The sequence below is a fragment of the Patagioenas fasciata genome, chromosome 9 (genome assembly GCF_037038585.1).
Source record: "Patagioenas fasciata isolate bPatFas1 chromosome 9, bPatFas1.hap1, whole genome shotgun sequence".
Lineage (NCBI taxonomy): Eukaryota > Metazoa > Chordata > Aves > Columbiformes > Columbidae > Patagioenas > Patagioenas fasciata.
This window is the reverse complement of record NC_092528.1, coordinates 13,526,495-13,547,092: the sequence shown is the minus strand read 5'-3', so window position 1 is coordinate 13,547,092 and position 20,598 is coordinate 13,526,495.

The window sequence follows — 20,598 nt, the reverse complement described above, 5'->3', positions numbered from 1 at the left end:
TTTACCTTTTTTTTTTTTTGGAGCCATGCTGTTGTGCTCTGACTCTTGTAACCAACATGTTGCATGAATTCTGGAGTATATCAAAATAGGAGTTCCAGAAAGATTTCTTGGTGTGAAAAAGGATGTCATTCTAAGAAGAGCTGTAAGACTTCTTTCTCATTTCAAGTGAAGAATTCCTTATGGAAAAAAAACAATGCATTAGCTAGAGGTACTTACACCAGCCCTATCAATATAGCATCTGAAGTGAATAGCATTGCCAAATTGATGTATCCAGTGTCAATTTGAGAAGTGTGATTTCCTTGCCCTCGTGCAAAAGATCATTGCCAAATGGCGTGCCTGTTGTGCCAACTGCTTTTGTGCTGCAAAGTTGGATTAGGAAAGTATGTGTTAAGCACTCTAAAGAACTGCTAAATTATATTTGTGTTCTAAGAAACATCTACAGATTCCTGTTGCTTTTGCCTGTAGATGGGCTACACAAACTAGGCAGGTGAGCATTATTGAATGAGTTTTAGCAGTGTCAGTCTGTATGTACAGCACACTTAAGAACGGATTGGTTTGAAACACGAGACTCGTATTTGGCCCTGGCTGGATACCAGGTGCCCAGCAAAGCTGATCTGTCAAGGAAAGGCTCATTGGTCAAGAGCAGGACATGGAGATCACTCAGCAAATACCATCACAGGCAAAACAGACTCGACTTGGGGAAATTAACTTAATTTATTACCAATCAAATCAGAGTAGGATGATGAGAAATGAAAGCCAAATCTTAAAACACCTTGCCCCGACTCCTCCCTTCTTCCTGGGCTTAACTTCACTCCTGAATTCGCTACTGCCTCGCTCTGGCACAGGGGGACAGGACATGGGGTTTGTGGTCAGTTCATCACACGCTGTCTCTGCCGCTCCTTCCTCCTCAGTAGAGGACTCCTAATGCTCTTCTCCTGCTCCAGCATCAGGTCCCTCCCACAGGACACAGTTCTCCATGAACTTCTCTAATGTGCGTCCTTGCCGCGGGCTGCAGTTCTTCACAAACTGCTCCAGTGTGGGTCCCTCCCATGGGGTGCAGCCCTTCAGGAACAGGTGGCTCCAGCCTGGGCTCCTGTCCCCATAGGGTCACATGTCCTGTCAGTAAACTTGCTCCAGTGTGGGCTTCCCACAGGGTCACAGCCTCCTTCAGACATCCCCCTGCTCTGACGTGGGGTCCTCCATGGGCTGCGGGTCAAGATTTGCTCCACCATGGACCTCCATGGGTGCAGTGGGACAGCCGGCCTCACCGTGGGCTACATCAGGGGCTGCAGGGGAATCTCTGCTCCAGCACCTGGAGCACCTCCTGCCCTCCCTCTTCACCAACCTTGGTGTCTGCAGGGTTGTTGCTCTCACATGTTCTCACTCCACTCTGGGTACAGATGCCTGGGTTTCTTCCCCTTCTTGACTGTGTTACCCCAGAGGTGCTACCGCTGTCACTGAGGGGCCCGGACTCAGCCTGTGGCAGGTCCTTGGAGCTGACTGGCACTGGCTCTGTCTGTCAAGGGGGAAGCTTCTAGCAGCTTCTCACAGAAGTCATCCCTATAGCCCTCCTGCTACCAAAACCTTGCCACACAAACCCAATATATATGCTTTTTACAACCATCAGTGAGAAGGGGGTTGAGACGAACAAACAACAGGGGTTGCTGACTTGAATGGTCTTCTCGTGTCATTCAGCTCAACCCAACTCTTTCTTCAAAGGGAAAAAGCCCAAATGAAACCCAGTTATTGTCAGGTGACCTTCAGGTCACAGTGTCAAAACACCTGTGCAAGTCCTTGTGAAACTCCATTGCCATCAACAGGACTCTACATAGATCAGTGCACTGTGGAGTACAGCTCACCAGAAAATATATGTCTCTTCTGATACCTTAGTTCTTTGATTTTTCTTAAAGCAGGAGATACATATATCTTTGTTTATATTCACAAGTCTCTCTCAAGCATTGCCAATTTCATTTGTGTTTGCTGTTGATGTTTCTCTTTCCAGCCAACCTGACTATTCTAGGAAATGCTCAATGTAAAGTTTTCTGAGATTAGTTTATAAAATTATTATTAAAAAAACCTGAAGTATTGGAAACCAGTTCCCTAAGAGTTTTCTCAGTCTCACTAACATATTTTACAGTTATCTAAACTCTTACCTTGCTGACAAGTTTCAAGCGGGTATGTCCTAGTTTGCAAAATTGCATTTACTAAAGTAACCATTAATCATGGTGGTGTTGCTAGCCTAGATTCCCTTCCTTGCTTTCACCAGCTGCATCTCACAAAAAGCTTCTTGATTTTCTAATTATTAATAGCATCTCTGCCTGGAGGATTCTGACTGGGATCATATTGCTTACCAGTTGTGGTGACGTGGCTGCCTCTGTCGTGTGACTATTTGCAACTCATGAGTTGTGACATCTTTGAACATATCATTGCAATTAAAAAGAGAGAGACAGACATTAGACTGGGATAAAAATAAGTGTAATAATGTCAAAAGGAATATTAAAATTACAACAAATCATCAGGAGTGAGAGGCAAGAGTGGCAGGATCTTGCAGGCTTCATGGATTCTTATCATTTCTGTTTCTTTTTTCATTATGCATTTCTGAGTGTTGTGGCTCATTAGAAGGTTTCAACTCTTATAAATAACTGGCATTTAGGTTATCTCCTATCAGCCTTTGTTCAACAAAAAGCCACTGAATCTTCAACACCTCCCCCAGGCTGCTCCCACAAACCCCCCCTGTGCTTTTAGAAACCCAGGTGAGAAAGTTATTGTAAAGTTTAGGTATGGTTCTGTGTCTGAATTTATGTTGGACAGAGTAATTCTGCACTTGTGAGAGGATGAATTACTATTTTTTCATTTATTCTGCAGTCTGTCCAACAGGTAACACATTTTTTTTTATCCTCTGTTTAGCACTGTTCTACCTTGAAGTAAAACGACATGCAGCAGTGGTACATTAGGGGTCAGGAGGGATTGGTTTACAAAGAAAGATTAGAAGAGATTGACAGTGTGAGTGAAGCTTTCAGAAGTACCCAGAGGCGTTCAGTCAACAGTTCCACCAAAATAACAAGGCTCAATACAGTTCATGAAGAGAGAAAACTCCTATCCATGCCTGTTTGTGACGTTCTACTCCACTGAAAATGCGTTAGAAAATACTTCTGTTAGCTCAGCTCCTGGGTGAGGGGGATGTGCTCTCACCCTGCGTGGAATGACTAAACCCAAAGGCCTCAGTTCTGCAGTTAATCCCTGCGGAGGGATTTTCATTGACTTTATCTGATGCCTTTATGAGCATGGAGCCTGCATCATCACTTACGTCATTATATTTTTGTTTTAGACAGTTGCCAAGAACTTGTGAGCTCAGATCAGGCCATAGCATCCTTCTGAGGAATTTGACGACATTCTTACTGAATTCAATAGCATGTGTGTTCCTCAGCGAGATCATAGTACAAATAAAATATAGCTGTTGATGTGCATGTCTGTTAGGATTTTTCAGGGAATTTTTTTCATGAAGATAGCAGGTCTAGGTTGCAGTATAGTAGTGAAAGCTTAGTGTCTGTAGCAGAAATAACAGGCTGTGCTGCAAGAGACTTAATGTTTGCTGTCATGGAAACCTGTTGCCTTGGAACATGACTAATGAGACCCAGGCTAAGGGAAAGTAAGAAGCTATTCTTGAAATTATTGTTCTGCAAACCCTAAGGAAGACCAGCAACATACATTATAATAAATTACAGTTATTTTGAGTTCCATTGCTTAGTCCACTTAACCATATCTTTTTATTTACTTATTTAACAATACTTGTAACCAGGTCTTTTAATTCAAAGAATGCTATAAAATATTTCAATGCTAATCTCTTTGCCATCTAGAAATAAATATAATCTTATTTGCGTTCCTCTTTCCCAATACACTACAATATTTGTATAACTTTTGTGGACAGGACAGACTGAAGTCAGACTTGTGGCTGGTCTGGAATGCCCCAGTAAGCCAGAGGACGGTTAACAGTTTAGCTGAGGATTTTTGCCTTTGGTTGTAGTTATTCATTTTGAAGACACTCCAGGTACATGGAGGGGGGGAACGTTTCTTTGTGCATATCCATATGGAAAAATACCCCTGTGTATCAGTGTGATAAGATTGATGGTCTCTAATGCTGGAAGGAAACTTGGCAGGGGGAATGTATAGAAGGTATCTTAAGGCTTACTTTACCTTTCTGTCATCTCCTTTTAAAATTCCCACTGATAATTCTTCCTTCTTCTGGAGCTTCTTTCTCCAAACAATACGTATCATTACACACCAGATTCTGCAATGGAGAATAGAGTTCTGGCATTTTTTTTTTCCTGCAAAGGTGAATGTTGTGTCTGTTGTAAAACTAATACCAAATGTAGAATCCCTAGTTACACAGGATGATGAATTAATTGGAGCTGCTCTCTGGACCAGGATCTTGCATGAATCACTTGCCAGCAGCTGTGTGAGTCTCCCTGCCCTGTGGAGATCAGGTTCAGGGTCCTTCTGGAAGCTCCCAGGGAGGAATCAGCCTTCACTGAATGGAGCCAACAGTGACAAATCACAGAGGAACAGCTTCATAGAAGTTTCAGGTGAAATAATATGTTCCTTTTTATTTCTCGAGAGGGTTTGGGACGTGGTCTTACGTAAGTATTATGGTGGATAACAGCTCTGAAAGAATGATCTGACAATGTGGCAAGAAAGGAATGTTCTGGGAAAAAGAACAAAGAACCGTCTGGGTTTGTAAGCTGACAGCTGCATTTGGGGCAAAGGAGGATTTTTTCTGCTGACAAGGTGGTCCTTGTTCTCAGAGGGAAAACTGGCTTGGGCAATCAGCTGTTGTTTGACAGGGACTGAAACAGTGTTATGTTGGCAGTGATAAGAAAGTTCTGCTGGAAAAAAGAGTACCTCAGAGGGCAAGAAAATGTTATGAATTATTTTTAAATATTATAACAAAACAGTGATTCATTCTGGTTGGGTTAATATGAGGAAAACCACAACATTTAGCATCACAGTTCTCTCTGAATTATGATGAAAATAATTAGTATATCAAAAATGTTATGTATATTCTAACATTGATGTTTAAACCTGGCGTAAAAGTGGAAAGAGTAGGACCTCGAGAAATCAAATTGTTCATCCTTCAGTCCCAGGCCGGGTCAGCTGCTCTTAGATCACATCTGAGTGATGTTTTTCTAACTTCTTCAAATCAGTCTGTGGTGGAGATCCCAGAACGTTCTTGGACACTCTGACCTGAAACAAGACTCCCCCTCTCAGTTGAAATGCTCTTCCTAACACCGGCTCCTTCATTGCCACCTAAGCCCAGTACTGCTTGTGATATCAAACATAGATGTTGAAATGCCTTTTTTACATTTATTTTCTGCAGTGGCCCTTTAAGGGGTTCTCTGTTTTGTTGCCCTAGGTAATGCTTGGGGAGTGAGAAGTACAAGGACACCTGTGCCTTCAGAATAGAGGTATGGGGTGGTTTGAACCTTGATTCTGTTGTGTGAATCATATTCAGCTGTGGCTCACTGGTAGCTTGGCAGAAAATTTAAATAGCAATTAAACTGAGGAAATCCAGGGACACAATTCCTTTCTCTTTCTTCTGTTTTATTACACTCTCTAACTGCTCATAACAACTGTGCATGAGACCTGGATTCTGCAAGTACTTTGGGGTGTCCTCTGTTACAAGCCTGTAAGAAAGCTCAGACTGCTTTAATGGGGCTACGTGCATTTTTGAGTTTTAAATTAATCCACCTGCCTTGCTGCCTCAGTGCTGAGGAAACAGGTATGTCTTTTCAGATGTAGAAAACAGGAGTTCTCTTCACTGTAACAGCTCTGGAGTCATGCTCTAAGATAAAGTTTGTTTAAATTCTAAGAGGCGATGGCTGTGGCTGTGGTTCCTGCACATCATTTTCCAGCTGGAATGCAGCAGAAGAGCTCACCTCTGACGGGCAGGGCTTTTCAGGAAAGGAGGGGGAAGTCCAAATATGAAACTGAGTATGTTTTGAAGCCAAGGAAAGCAAGGAAGGAGAGACATTACAAAAAGGATGATTTCTGCCCTGCCTGGCTCCTCTGCTGGGGCCAGGAGGGCTGGAGGCAGGGCTGCACAGTGGGTGCTGTGGCACATCTTGGCACAGCTGTCCCTGTGGGTTTTCTACAGCTGCAGAAGGCTGTATATGTGAGGCCAAGCAGTAATAGTGTGGCACAAGTCAACAGGAGTGAAAGCGCTCACTGCTCCCTTTCTGCTCCAAGTGGTCCTGGCCAGGGGAAGGAGGGATGTCCTCTGGCATCAGCATCCCCTCTGCACAGCTCGGGGAAGCAGGAGATCTCTCAGTCGGGGTGGCTGCCGAGAGCAGAAGGTAAGTCCTTGGTGCCAGCTGGCCATGGGAGCGACAGCAGCTTCTCCTGCTTCCAGCATCCTCAGCAACCCTGGGGAGCAGGGAGCTGGGCAAAGAAACAGTGAGCTGCCCTATGGAAGGGAGAGGAATAAGAAGAAGATCCTTCCAATGCAGTCTCCACACCATTTGGAGAGGAATTGTTTCAGCAGTGTTACCCACGGCTTTCAACTCTTTTTGCTCTATTTCTGCAGGGGCTGTCCCCCCCATAATCTCATTACTGCTTTTTTACAACCTTTCCCTGTTTTCTCCAACCTTGTTTTTCTTCCTTTTTGTTTCCTCCTCTCTGCTCTTGCATAAACTCCCCTTCATCTCCCATCTCTTCCTTTCTCTACTCGTACACAACTTTCCATAGAGGAAGCGAAGGGTCTTTCTCCAGGGACGGCAGAGCAGCGGAGCCCACGAACTGTGTTCTGCTCAGCCCTCGGCTCCAGCTGCCAGCACTTCTGCCACCTGTATCTCTCCTCTCCTTTCTCTGTTTGTTTCTGCCAAGAACGCAAAATCTTTTGGAAGGCCTTGTTTGAGGAATGCCCACATTTCTGGTACTGTCTTCCCCATTTCTCCTTCTTAAGCAGTTACAGCACTCGGTCTGGCTCGGATGCATGGCACAATGCAGCGGGCTGTGTGTGGTGCCTCACTGCCACTGCAGCAGATGGCAGCTTGCAGCTATTTCAAATGGAAATGTTGTTTAGGGCCTAAACTTGAGATTATGAGGCATGTGCAAAATTCAAGTCTATTAGCACTTCATTGCTAATCGATTCTAGAAGAATAAGCAATAGAGTATTTTCGCTCCCAGTTTAGAGTGCTCTATTGTCCAGGGTTAACTTAGACTCCCAGAGGCCATTTTTGCTGTGAACTTCCTATTTCTGCTGCATATCTATGTGAGGAAACAAATTCTGACTTACAGTGCAAATAGACTGAGACCCCATAGAAAAATAAGCAGTCAAACCAAACCAAGGCTAAGAATACTAACAGAACCAAAAGATCAGACAGTAAGCCCATTTCTGCAAAGTGACATAAAAATAATGTTGATTTTCTTTTTTAATTAAAAAAAACAAACAAACAAACAAAAAAACAAATGTGTTGGGCAGAGGCTCATGCCATGATGACTCTCAGTCTGTATATAACACACTTTTTTCTGCACCTTTTGTGTCATCTATGTTTGATGGGAGATTTCAGTCGTCCTTGGGCTTTCTTATCATATCTGTGGCCTGAACACGTAACTGGGAAGGGAGTGCAGATGGGAGTGCAGCCATGCTCCATCTGTGTTTTCCAGCTCCGGCACAAACCCCGTGTGTGTGGACAGTCCCCACATCACCACACTCTTCCCAAATCTCCGCTGTACTCCCTGATTGTCTTTGGTGAAGAGGCTGAGCTGACAGCGATATTTCTGCTGTCGGCACCATGCTGGGGAAGCCAGGAGCCACAGGCTGTGAGTGATGCTGCCCTGCAGGCAGCCAGAACAGAACTAAATGCACCTTCAATGTACCTTCAATGTACCTTGGGTCCCTGCACAGCCGTGCCCAGTTGCAGAGCCAGCTGGGCTCGGAGGAGGCTGTGGCTTGGCTTTGCAGCATAAAACTAGCAGAGAAAATAAAATATCACATCTGTTAGTAAGTAATCCCATGTAAGAGAAAAATCTCAAATTACCTGGTTTATTCCACTCTCTGTTGCTTTGCAGATTTTCTGCATAAAACACCGCTGTCCATGTGACAGCAGGACTTGCCGTCTGGAGTAAAAATCTAGATTTTAACTACAGAGGAACAGCACCTTTCTAAACTACTTTTTGCTTCTAACTTCCATGGTACTGGGCTCAGGTCTCATTTCTAAGATAAGGAATCATGGCTGCATGCACATAGAATTTTTTTTTCATGTCTGCACATTTCAGCACGATCTCAGCAAAGCATGGAGGCACGTTTGGGGGTCTTGAACTTGGCAGCACTGGACTTGTTGATGCTTCTCTGTGTGTCTGTTTGGGCACCCTTATCGGGTGTTATTGGGAAGTGTTATTTGGGCAATTTCAAGGACTGTTTAACAGCTACTTTGGGTTGTGTGAAGGTCTTGCGAAAGTGCTCCCACACAGCTGTGAGGGATGTCTCAGCTGAGCGGGGAAGCGTTCCTGCCAGGTGCACAAGCAGGCTTTGCCAAAAGGCCTGATGCTGGGGTCTTGGTTTGATTTTTGAGCCAGTAGTTAAGAAATCAACTTACCTAAGGAAGTATGTTTTATGGGTTTTAGTATTCAACAGACAAGTTTACGCTTTGAAGGAGCTGGGGTCCATGCACAGGGTTTAACCCTTTAGGCAGCAGCGGTAGAGATGACCCCTGACCAAACCTCCGTCTTTGGGAGGAAGTTCAGGCTGTTATGTTGATACCTTTTTTTATCTTTTTAATGAAACCTCCTTCCTGCCATTTCAGAGGAGAGGAGGGTTTGACGTCATGTGCTGATGAGTCACTGCTTTTAACAGGGCAGCGAGCAGGGATTGAGAGTGCTGTCTGGAGCAGCTGCTCAGTTAATCATTCACTAAAAGCCCAGAGAAAGCTCAGGGGAAATGCTTGTGAATAATTAAATTTCTGTTTTCATTATGAAGACGCAGGTGATTTACCTGGATCCACTAGAATCCAGATATTGGGAAATGAGGGAGCAGGACAATGATCTCACCAATTTATTGATACACCTGTAAATAGCTTTTGGATAGTCATCAGTGTCAGCCAAGCATATACATGATTTAACAGTTTCATGCATAGCTTATGTAATATAGCTCTAACCATCAGCTACATCTCACTTGCTGCAACTACTTCAACTGTACCATGTTTTCTACAAGAGAGCTCTTGGGGAAGGAAATGCCCTTGATAGGGCAAGACTTTAATTTTACTGGAAGGCTGAAGATCTGGCGTATCTCATAGCGTAAAGTCACATATTCTTGAAGTAGAGTCATCCAGGTTTGTTCACTGACAGTTCTCCTGCTCATAAACACCTTCTGGGGATAACTCCATCATTTTTGAGTTAATGCTGAATCAGTATCTTGTTGCCCTCATCCTTATGATGAGCTCTAAACTTCTGCTGCCAACATGCAATGATCAGAGAGTTCATTAGATTCCGCTTTGGATGGGTAAGACTGTTATTTCAACCAAGGTCCAAACTGGGTAAATTCCTACATGGTGAATTATTCACTGCTCAAGTCTTAAAATTTTGGACTTCACAAGGCAGAACAGAAGCACTGAAGAAAGTGTAAGCGAACAGGTTGTATCTAGCTTTTGAGATCTTCGCCATGCTGTAGTAGGTAGTGTTGTCCATGTAAATCATGGAAGGTGAGATCAGAAGGAAATCGAGTTTGCATTGATTTTGGCAGTGGTAGAGCTCAATTTACAGATTTTGACAGTGAGAGGTTCTGTATATTCCCTGTCCCAAGTGACTGGAGATCATGAACCACATGTCTTTCTTCCCTACTGAACTACTGGAGAGAGTGCAGAGGAGGGCACCGAAGCTGGTGAGAGGCCTGGAGTGCAAGTCTGATGGGGAGCAGCTGAGGGAACTGGGGCTGTTTAGCCTGGAGAATAGGAGGCTGAAGTGAGACCTTATCACTATCTACAACTACCTGAAAAGAGGTTGTAGCATGGAGGGGGTTGGTCTCTTCTCCCAAGTAGCAAGTGATGGAACAAGAGGAAATGGCCTCAAATTGTGCCAGGGGAGGTTTAGATTGGATATTAGGAAAAAATTCTTCACATAAAGGGTTGTCAGGCATCAGAACAGGCTGCCCAGGGAAGTGGTGGAGTCACCATCCCTGGAGATGTTTAAAAGACATTTAGACGAGGTTCTTAGGGACATGGTTTAGTGCTAGAGTTAGGTTGTGGTTGGACTTGATGATCCTGAGGGTCTCTTCCAACCAAAATGATTCTGTGATTCTATAGAATCACAGCCTGAGAAAAAGGATGCCCAAGGATGGCTGATTTGTAACTTTGGTCCTGTGGCACATCCTTCCTGGAGCTGCTCTTGTTTGATTTCTGCCTTCTGAGCTTTGAGATTCCTATGTTTGAGTTCCTATTAATTTTAAGGCCTGTGGAAACTTAAATATTGAAAGCTGTGACTCTGATAAATTAATGGCATTATAAATATACCTAGCTTTAATAATAGCTCAAGATATTGTGAGGTTTGAATTCTTTAGGCTCACAAGCCACTGAGTCTGGGACATAGGACAGAGCTCAGTTTGAATATCACAGCTTAGGGTGGTTATTTGTACGTGCAAAGGAAAAAGTATCAGCAAAGCAAATCATGTTGCTTGCAGATGGAGCACATTTTGTATGGCATACAATAATAATGAAGGTCATCTTTCAGAGTAAAGTTGCTATTGAAAAGTTGAGGGAAATTGAAAAGAGAGGAAAGCAAATAGGAACTTATGAAGTATGAGAATAAAACAAAATCAAAAGGAGGAAAGCAGTTAAAATCTAAAAAGAACACTGGTTTTGAGACCTCATGTCAAATGTTGATTTTACAAAAGATGCTTTTTTTTCAGTTGCTCATTAAAAGGGGTCCTACTGGAGATTTATTTTTCCCTGAGAAATCAGATGCATTGTGTAGTCAAGTATATTAAAAAAAGAAAAGGATATCTGGAAAGATGTGGATACAAGACAGCAATAAAGCTGGAAGATGTTGTTAAAAGCCACCCACGGCAATTGGCCATGTGAGGTGTATTGCAGAACTGAGAAGCAATCAGCAACAAGAAATCTTCTGGGACACCAAAGCCTAAGTCTGTATGTAATCCTGAACACCCGGCAGCCTCTGATCTCCTCTCCTGAAGACCTCTCCATGTGGATGAAGACAGCTGACAGCCTTTGCTCTGACGTTTTGATGGCTGGAGGCATTCTCTGTGGGAAGGGTTAGCAGGTTTAAAAACAAGTTTCAAAATTTTCCCTATTCTCCAACCACTTTTTTTTTTTCCCCTGCTAATTGCAAAGCAAGTATAGTTTTTTATTTTTAAAAATAACTGATTCATCCAGCCATTTAACCTCTTGTTCTCTGTATGCCCTCCCACCAAAAATAAAAGCCAAACTTTGAGTTTGTCTGGAAAAATAATAGTTGGAGAAAGATTATCATGAGGGACCAAAGCCATCTGCAGTTAAATGATGGGCCCTGGAAACTTTCACCAGCCTAGGTCAACAGTAACCAGAAATTGTCCAGGGGGTTTTGACATAAATTGTGGTCTCAGGCCAGTGTCTGGGTTGACATCTGCCCTGTGACATTAAAGGATGCATATTCCCTCTCTCCAGCTCTTTCATCAGAGACAAGCCTGTCTGTTTGCTTGCCTTGGTTCTCCTTAGTGACTAAAGCAGTGTGGGGTAGGGGAAAGCACAACTGGGCTGGTCAAATAATTGTATTTCTTCCCTCACTTGTGGTTTCTTGATTTGTACTTAGGGGAGCTGGTCTGGGTTGCTTGATCCTGCTGGTCTCTGGAACTGCAGTCAATGTCTTATGCAGCAAAGCATCGGAGAGCTCTTGCAGTGCTGTAGCCTGTTACGTTAGATGTGTCATTACTCATTATTGATGGAGCACTCAATGATTGGATTGTGACCTTTCTGTTCTTCATTTCTTTTATAAGAAAAAGAATAGTTTCTAAAGTTATATTTAAAGTTTAAAACTTAAAAAAAAAAATGTTTGTTTTCCCATGCCTGAGGAATGGGTTTGTTTTCTTCTAAGGTCAGAAATAAGTTTCTCTTCCAGCTTCCATCCTTGATCTGACACTGCATGATTTACAAAGGGCTCTGTGTCCTGTATAAGCCAACACATCAGATGACTCCAACGCATCAGCTACAAGCTGTTCTGACAGGTATGGTACCAAAGGCAGAAGAATAGTTATTATTTTGGTGCGGTTATTAACTACTCCCTGGTTCTCCAAAGTGGCTCACAGGCATCCTCAGAACTGGTCAAGGCTCGGGTCGATGCCCATAAAGATGGAAATACCTGTTGCAGCCCCAGCCCTGGCAGCCTGATCTTGCCTGTCGTGAGCACCGTCCCTTTGAGTATTGCTGCAGGGATTCTGAGTGTCCCCATGAAGCTGCACTGTGTTTCAAGAGCATGGCACTTTGTCTCCTCGGAGAGACAAGGACATGCCTTTCTTTTAGATCCCAGTGTAATAGAAAACAAGGTCAACCTGATTGTTTTGGAACAGATGGCTTCCTTCCATGTAGTGGCATTTCCCTGGCTAAATGGAGCCTGACTATACATAAATATCAAATGCAAGCTATATGTGGATTTATAACTATAGTAACAAGGTTAGGAGAATTTACAGCTACTGAAAAAATGACTTTTTTTTTTTTTTTCCTCCCAAAAAATCAGTCAGTATTTTAAATTACTAGTTTTCTTTCTCTGCAATAGTCATCCTTTATACTAAGCTAAGCTGGCAGGTGACAGGTTATCCCAGTCCCTCCTGGGGAAGGTTTTCAGTGGAATATGACTGGAAGCAACTGCACAATAAGATCTTGGTATATTCTGAGCCATCTCCCCCAGTGGAGAGAGGTTTTGTTGGGCTCTGTGGAAATGTGAGCTAAACCAGATCTGATCTGGATGCTAAAACACGAGATTGCCTGTGAAGCATGGGTAATGAGGCTAGAAAGAGTACAGGTTAGATTAATTGAACACAGAAAGACTAACTTACTGTTCCTGTAAATGCATGCTGTTGTCAGTTTTGCTTGGTTTTGTTTGTTTGTTTTTTTTTTTCAAAACATAGGAGATGATTGTGCCTCAAATTCTTATCTGTCTGTATCACAACATGTTTGGCGGGGGAGGCGGGGGGGAGTGACCTACATGCCTTACACAAGAGAGCATTATTTGAGCCTTCCTGCGCTTTTCAGAATATCTGCATGCTTTTCCTGACCCCAAAGAAGTAATGTAGATTATATTAATTCGTTGTTTCAAATAATACTGTGAAAGAGGGAAGATGACTATATGACCTTCAGAGACCCATTTCAGCTCTATTTTCTGTAGTTTTAGGAAAGCTGGTGGCACCAGCAGTGTGTGTCACTGGCGCAAGCCGTGTCCCCCTGTGCGGAGAGCCTTGCCTTTCCGAGAGAGGTGTTCAGAGCCATCCAGCTCCATCTCATTAGCTCTTTTCAGAAAATGCAGAAGAAATATAATCCAATCACTTTGACGTTCAGAGGCTGGCTCAGTGTAGGACACTCCAGCTCAGTAATGAGAGATGCTGCTCCCTGACTCGTTTCCTCTCAGCCACTGAGTCACTGTCCCTTCTTATGGCTAAAAACTGCCTGAAGAAGTCTGAATGGATTCTTGGGCACTTGGTGTTTTATCTAACTTTGTATGTAGAAAGAGGCACTTAAAGACATGGGGGTTTGTTGCCCCCCTCAAAACCCTATGGTCTATGTTGAAATAGAGATTTAGCAAGTGTTTGAAAGCCTGGCTTAAAAACATACAGGTTTCCTTTGACCTTCATTACTAGAAAAGGGCTGAACCACAAATACAAGGAGCTCAAAGGGGTTCAAATCTGAGCTAGAGCTGAAATGCTGTTTTGTAGCTTGGGCTTGGTTCCAGAACAGACCAGAACTCAGATCTGGATTTTAAGTGCCATCAGTTTTGTAAGTCAAGTACCAAGGTCAAGTGTACAGTCAAGCAAGGATGTTGACCCGGAGCTCCTAGCTGCACCTAGCTGTAGCTTGCATGCCTGTGTGCTTGAGCATATGTGCAGGAGGAGAATCCACTCGCGACACCTCCCCCTGGCTGTTGGGCAGCCCCTCAGCTTTCCTCTGCCCAGGTTTCCTTCTCATCATGTCTTTGTCTTCTTCTTTTTCGTTGGCCGTTTCCGCTTCCAGAAATGCTACCTGCTCCCTGCGGCTTTGTCTCTTCTGTGGGGTTTTGCAGCACCCCCATTGGCCTGGCAAACCCAGATTGCTATAAAAAAGATAATTTTCTGAAACAAACACTTCTGTTTATTTAAAAGATTTTTATTTTCTGCACTCAAAGGGCTTTTTTATCTTTATCAGTATTAAAGTCACCTTGTTTTAAGAAATTGAATTTTTCTCTTTTGAGACAAAACTGATTTAAAACAATAAATCCCACTATGCTGATAAAAATAGCTCACTTGTTTAAACCTCTTCATAGATACCATGGAACAAATACCAGTATAAGCAGTAGCAGACTGAAGGGAAGCAAGATGCATCATGTATTTTTCAATAAATTGAGGCTAGCCAGCCCCCAAAATTCGTATGTTTTCACCAAAGGAGACCTCCCAACCTGCTTAGAGCAACGTACCAGAAGACAAACTCATTACACAGAGACCTGCTTTACATAAAAGTCCTTTCTGCTCCCAAGTAAAAGCCATCCCAGGCATGAGAGTTGTTGACCCCCTCCATGTATTTAGCAGCATTCATCAACACAACTGTTAATCCACTATAATTTCTTTTGACTTTGTTAAGACCTAGTGAACGTCCAAAGCCAGAAGAGAGCCGGACCCACCGTGGAGCAGCTGCCTTCCCTGTCCTGTGCTGCTGGTGCTCATGTCCGACCAACTGTGTAGCTGTAGATGGTGGTGGCAGCGACCAGGAGCCTGGGCTGAGACCTTCATTTGCCCCAGTAAGTTGATACACCCTCCCCCGTCATAAGCATGCAGACCAGAATAGTACCATAAGTAGGCCTATTGTGTGAGACAGCTAAGAAATTAGGGGAAAACAAAGCAAAACCTGGCTCCATAAAATCTGATTAGTAGTTTTTGCTAGAAAATGCTGGCAACACAAAGATTTTATTTGTGTTATTTCATAGAGATTGGCTGAGACTAAATGGCTGAAGCTGAGCAAGGATTGACGTGTATGCTTGATTTAGATGTGCTCTGTCCAGAATGATCTTGATGTTCATGTGCAAGTTTAAATGTTCTCAGAGTCTTTGCAGAAGCAAGTCCCTGAAAATTAGCTTTCAAAGGCTGGAAATGTATCTCCCCAGAGCTCATGGATATTTAAATCCCTATTCTTTGGCCTTGCTCTTTAAAGAATACATCTTTCTCTCCTGATTAAGATGTTTATGAGATATGTATGGTCAGATAAACGCAAATAACTGAGATTGATTGATGAGTTACTGGCCTTGAGTAACCCCTGATGATTGGTGCAGTATTGATATGGTTTGGTTTGTTTCTCCAGTGTAGCTGCTTGGAGCAATCTGTACCCTCCTTGTGGGTCTCTTTCCCCTCTGGAGAGGAGAAGGACCATCCCTGGACTCTGAACCTCACTTCTGAGTTTCTGCACTCATTTAAGTTTGCTTTTATTGATTGCATTTGTGACACCTCATGAAGTGACTTTGTAGTAGTAGGGTGTTGAATGTTGATGAATATTGGGTCTTCTTCATTTGTTTTTAGTTCTATAGCTGCATTTTAGTAGTCCTCTTTTCCATCATTTAAATCATATTAAAATACAATGTACGTTTTGGAACAGGAAATTAAATGTACCAAAGCAATTTGAAAACTAATAGCTATCAGGAGCTAAATTTAAGTCTGCAAGCAGCCTAGAGGATTGCTGTTCGTACAGACAAGTTTTCAAAAAACTCTCTGGGTAAGATGCATAAATGTTGCATCATTGCCACAGCTCTGGCTGGCAAAACATGCCATAAGAGCAGAGTCCTGTTGCTTAGCAACTCATCAAAGATGATTAACCCTTTCCCAGCACTGCCCAATATTTGTGCAGAAGCCGTCTTTAGGCATCTTTGTGAATAGTAATTGAATATGAAGAAACTACTCCAATATCTCTAGCTACCAAATGTATTGATTTATTCATCATTAATGTCAAATGAGGAACCACCTTAATCTTATCATTAGTTACTCCATAGCATGACATGCAATTATTGCAAAGGAAGGATCATATAATTACAGTCAAGATGGAGTAAGAAGTGATTAAAAGTAATTTGGAGGTGATGGTGGCTAATGCTACTGATGATATTTCTTCATATGAACTCAAGTATTTCTAAAACTTGTGCCAGGTTTAAAGACTGAGTCCACATCTTGGCATTGTTGTTGTGCAGGGTGCCTTAAAGCAGAGCTTGGTAGCAACAGTAGTTAGGGAAGTTCCTCACCTCCCATCTCCTTCTCCTGCAACAGGGAAATTATAAAGGCCATTTCAGTCTGAAAACACTCCTTTTAATTAAAAATGGAATTAATAGCTGAGGTTCATGGGCTGCAAAATTTCAATTTTCTTCTTTGAAAGGTGCCTGAAATGCAGAAAGAGTTGATAGGCAGGAATGCGTGGGTGTGTTTGGTTTTACCTGGTGTGTCACCCTTTTGCAGATACTACGGTGCAGAAATTTTCCATACAGGGTTACTAATATGTTCCAGCACTTGGGCTGACATGTTTTTCAAATGTGATCACTTTGCATGGTGTTCATCTCATCCAGCTTGAGCTGTGTTTAAAATGGATGTGTAGCCTGTCTAACCACCTACAGTCAGAGCAGGAGGAGCAATTGTGATGGGTGGTTCTTTACATCTCTTTTAAACATACCTGTGGGTGGGAACTGCCCTGGTTTCCCATCTTTTGAAAGCAGCCTGGGAGGACCATTGTACTCCAGCCTAATGCTGGATGAGCTGAGCCCAGCCCTCTTGTTTTAGCAGTGTCTTGTGCAGCCTTATTTCCACAAGGACGGCTTTCTAGTGTTCAGTCTGCTGCTTAATATCAATGACAGAGCAACATGATTTTCAGCTGCAGCTGCACAAGAAACCTCACACGGGAACAGAGGTTCAGGCATAGACAGAGGATTTTAAATTGCAATGGCCTCTCTTTGTGAAATTAGCTGGTAATAAAGACAAGAATTCCCCTGGAGCAAGAAAAAACACTCTCGGTTTCACCTCTCCCCCTTGCACTGTTCCAGCAGCAGCAATTAGTTTCTGTAACTATTGGCCCTCAATTCTGGAAGCCTGAGAGCAGTTTGCGGCTGTTGAGCACCAAGCACAGCTGCTGCAGACACGTGAGTCTGTGTGCAGCATCATCCCAAGCATCTTTGCGTTCTGCTGTCATCAACAGAGGAAACTGTCTGAGCTAGAAATATTTTGTATTTGGTAGTGCTGGGATTACGTTCTCTCATTTGCAGGTGGGTTAACTCTGTGACCTTAACAGAGACTTGTAAGGCATTAGAATCAATCGAGATGACAGCTTGCCGTAAATACGACCTTCCGTATGACATTTCCGAATGCAGTCCCCATACTGCTAAATCTGTCCTTATTCAGAAATGTTATGTGTGCTCCTATCAGGCAAATGCAGAAACTGCTGGAGATCTTGTTTCCCAAATGTCTTCTCCTGATGCATTAAGACTTTCAGCTCCAGAGAGCAGCCCGTGTGATAAACAAGCTGACTGTGGGCCACGTGGTGTTTTGCACTACTGCTTTTTGTATGAGTCTCTGTGCCACTGAAAGATCTCAAGGGAGATTAATGCTGTAACAGAGGCACAAACCAATACAGATAGTTCTGAATTGTTGGGCAGATTATTTACTGCTGCTTTGAACACGCTTTCTTAACTCACCAGCAGTAAAAAAACTTGTGCCACCAATATCTGAGCTCTTTTCTTTTGCTGCTGTGAGGAGATGGAACTTGCAAATTAGGGTGTTTTGGCATTTCACTAGAACCAATGGATTCAACTGAAAGATGATTTCTGTTGATGTCTATCAGAGGAAATACCCATTTATCTTCCCTTGTGCTAGCCAGCGTGTCGCACTGTGAAGACAGCGCGTGTTATCAGCCCAGCTCTGTACCACTTCTGGCAGGTGTTAACCACGTGAGTCGTGGTGGTTTGGTTATCAGCAAGCAATCCCATGCTTGTGCTTCCAGTTCTGTTTCTGGGCAGAGACCATCCTGGGAAACTTCAATGTGCCATATGCACAGAAAAGTGCAGCAGCCCACTGCATGCTCCAGAGGAGAAACAAGCAGCACAGTGCTGCTGCTGGGGCTGGGAGGGATGGGGCTGGAGCTCTGATGCCCCAAGCTCTCGGCTAAGCCACAGGGAGAAGACAACCCCTGCCTCTCCATCCTTTCCCCTGGCCGTTGGCTGATGTAGGAAATCACATCTCTGGCATCGCTCATCCTGATGGGCACACAGGAGGCAGCCAGTGCTCACCCGGTGTGCTCTGCCTTGGCTAAATTTCTGTGTTCTCTTATGTGTGTTTCCAGGGGGAGTTTTCACAGAATTGAGGCTGGAACTTAATAATATGCCTGTAAGAGAAACAAACTTAAACCAGGATTTTTTCTGGGTAGTAGGGCCATAGCAAAGTAATATGTATGGATGAGTCTGCTTGCCATTGGGGAAATGCCTGGGATTTTTTGTACCTTTCTGATTCAGATTTTGTGTGTAGCTGAAGGCCTCATGATTTTTGAGGGGCTGTGTGGTTTTGTCTCTGTAGGAGAGTCTGTGCTTTGGAAAGGTCATAATTTTGATACTGAAATGCAACAGCAAATGGTGCATCCTGGGGGTACGTGGGCTTCAGGGTGAAGGGTGGTCCAGGGGCGAAGATGCTTCCGGCGGTGGTTCAGTTACGTGAATTGTGAATAAAAAATGGCACATGAAATTCTAGTCACTATAATGGGAACATAAAAAGCAACTAATCTAGATTTATTTATTTATTTATTTATTTGGTTAATATTTACTTGGTTAATATTTAGCTACTCCTATCTATGCTTGAACACAGTTGCAAACACAAAATGTGAGACAGGCAATAAGGAGTGGCTGATCTCATTTAACATCCTTTAATTAGTACGGAAAGTAGCCCGTCGACCATATCTGAAGCGGAAGGGCTGTGCACTGAAGCGTTCACCGGGATGAATTAATGTGTGATTCCAGGTGAGGTTGTTTCTTTCAGTGCTGTCAACAGTGAGCCCTGGGGAGTTTGTTCTTTGCAAGCAGATGACAGCTAGTGACAGATTTCTTAATAGTCGTTACAGTGTTGATGCCTTTAACTGTATGGCATGTCAGGAGAAAAAGATTCATTGCTCTGAATAGCTGAACCTGGCCTTGTTGTTCTCACCATTTGAGTTTAATGGTATAGATTCAAATGTAAAGCCTGTGATATGAGATCATCAGAAATTCTTTAGTTGGACTGTAGACTGCCATATTTTAAATTGCTTTAAATTCACCTTGCTTCAGAGCTAGAATGAACCCTAATGCCACAACGCTATAGAACACAGAAATTTTTGCTGGTAACTTCCACATAAAACCATAGAAAACTCTTTTCAGGCACAGTACAGGGGCTATTCTGTCACCTTTCTATTTTTTGTGGTTTGTTTTGAGCAGTTTTCTATCATGGGAGTTGTTTTCATAGCTACCCCCGTCAAAACCTACTGAAAATCTCATGACATGATTTATACTAAAGGGGCCTCCCAGTCTTGAATGCTTAATGCTGTCATGGGCAGGGAAACTTATCTGTTCTGCAGAGAAAGAACCCAGGAACAGAGGGGTGAAGTGAGCTGCTGAAGTCCCTGCAGGAGATCCATGGCAGACGGGGGAAGATGTGCTCCTGGGTGCCCTGCCAAGCCCTGTGGCCAGCCTTGCTCTCACACCTGTGATTTGGACTCGTGTGTTAAGCATCCCTGATGTTGTGAGCATGGCTCTTTTGTGAGAAGGGGGCTCTGTTTGCAGATAAAATATATAATTGTTATTGAAAAAGATCAAAAGATGCCAAAGAAATTTATAACTGAAAGTGTATTTGACAGTAGGCAAAGATGGTCGTTGAAACCGGAAGTGTTACAGGCATTTAGTGCATTTCTTGTTCTCTTGATCACCTAATTTCATCTGATGAACATTACCTTTAGTTTGGGAGTGCTTTTTCCTCTCTGTACCATGTGAACAATTTGATTTTTCCTGGCCCATTTGCAGCAGCATGAAATAGCAAAGCATGTATCTCAGGATGTCACACGGTTTTATGTCCTGGGATCCTGGCTATAGGTCACAGCTTGGAGCACTGACGATATCCAGTAATGAGGCAGTGCCATGTCAGATACAACTGGATGAGTTATTTGTAGCAAACAACTGATTTAATTTCTTTCCCTCGGTCCCTGAATGATCTGCTGTGAGGTTTTGACTGCTGGAGAACTGCGTGTGTGAAATAACGACTGTTTTATGCAAATAGGTTTCATGCTCTGGATTGCCTATCAGCTACTCGTAGCAATTATTTCTCATTATTTGCCATGTTGACTGAATGACAGGCCTTGCAAGTCACGGGGCATTGAGTCTGATCCCTGAATGAAT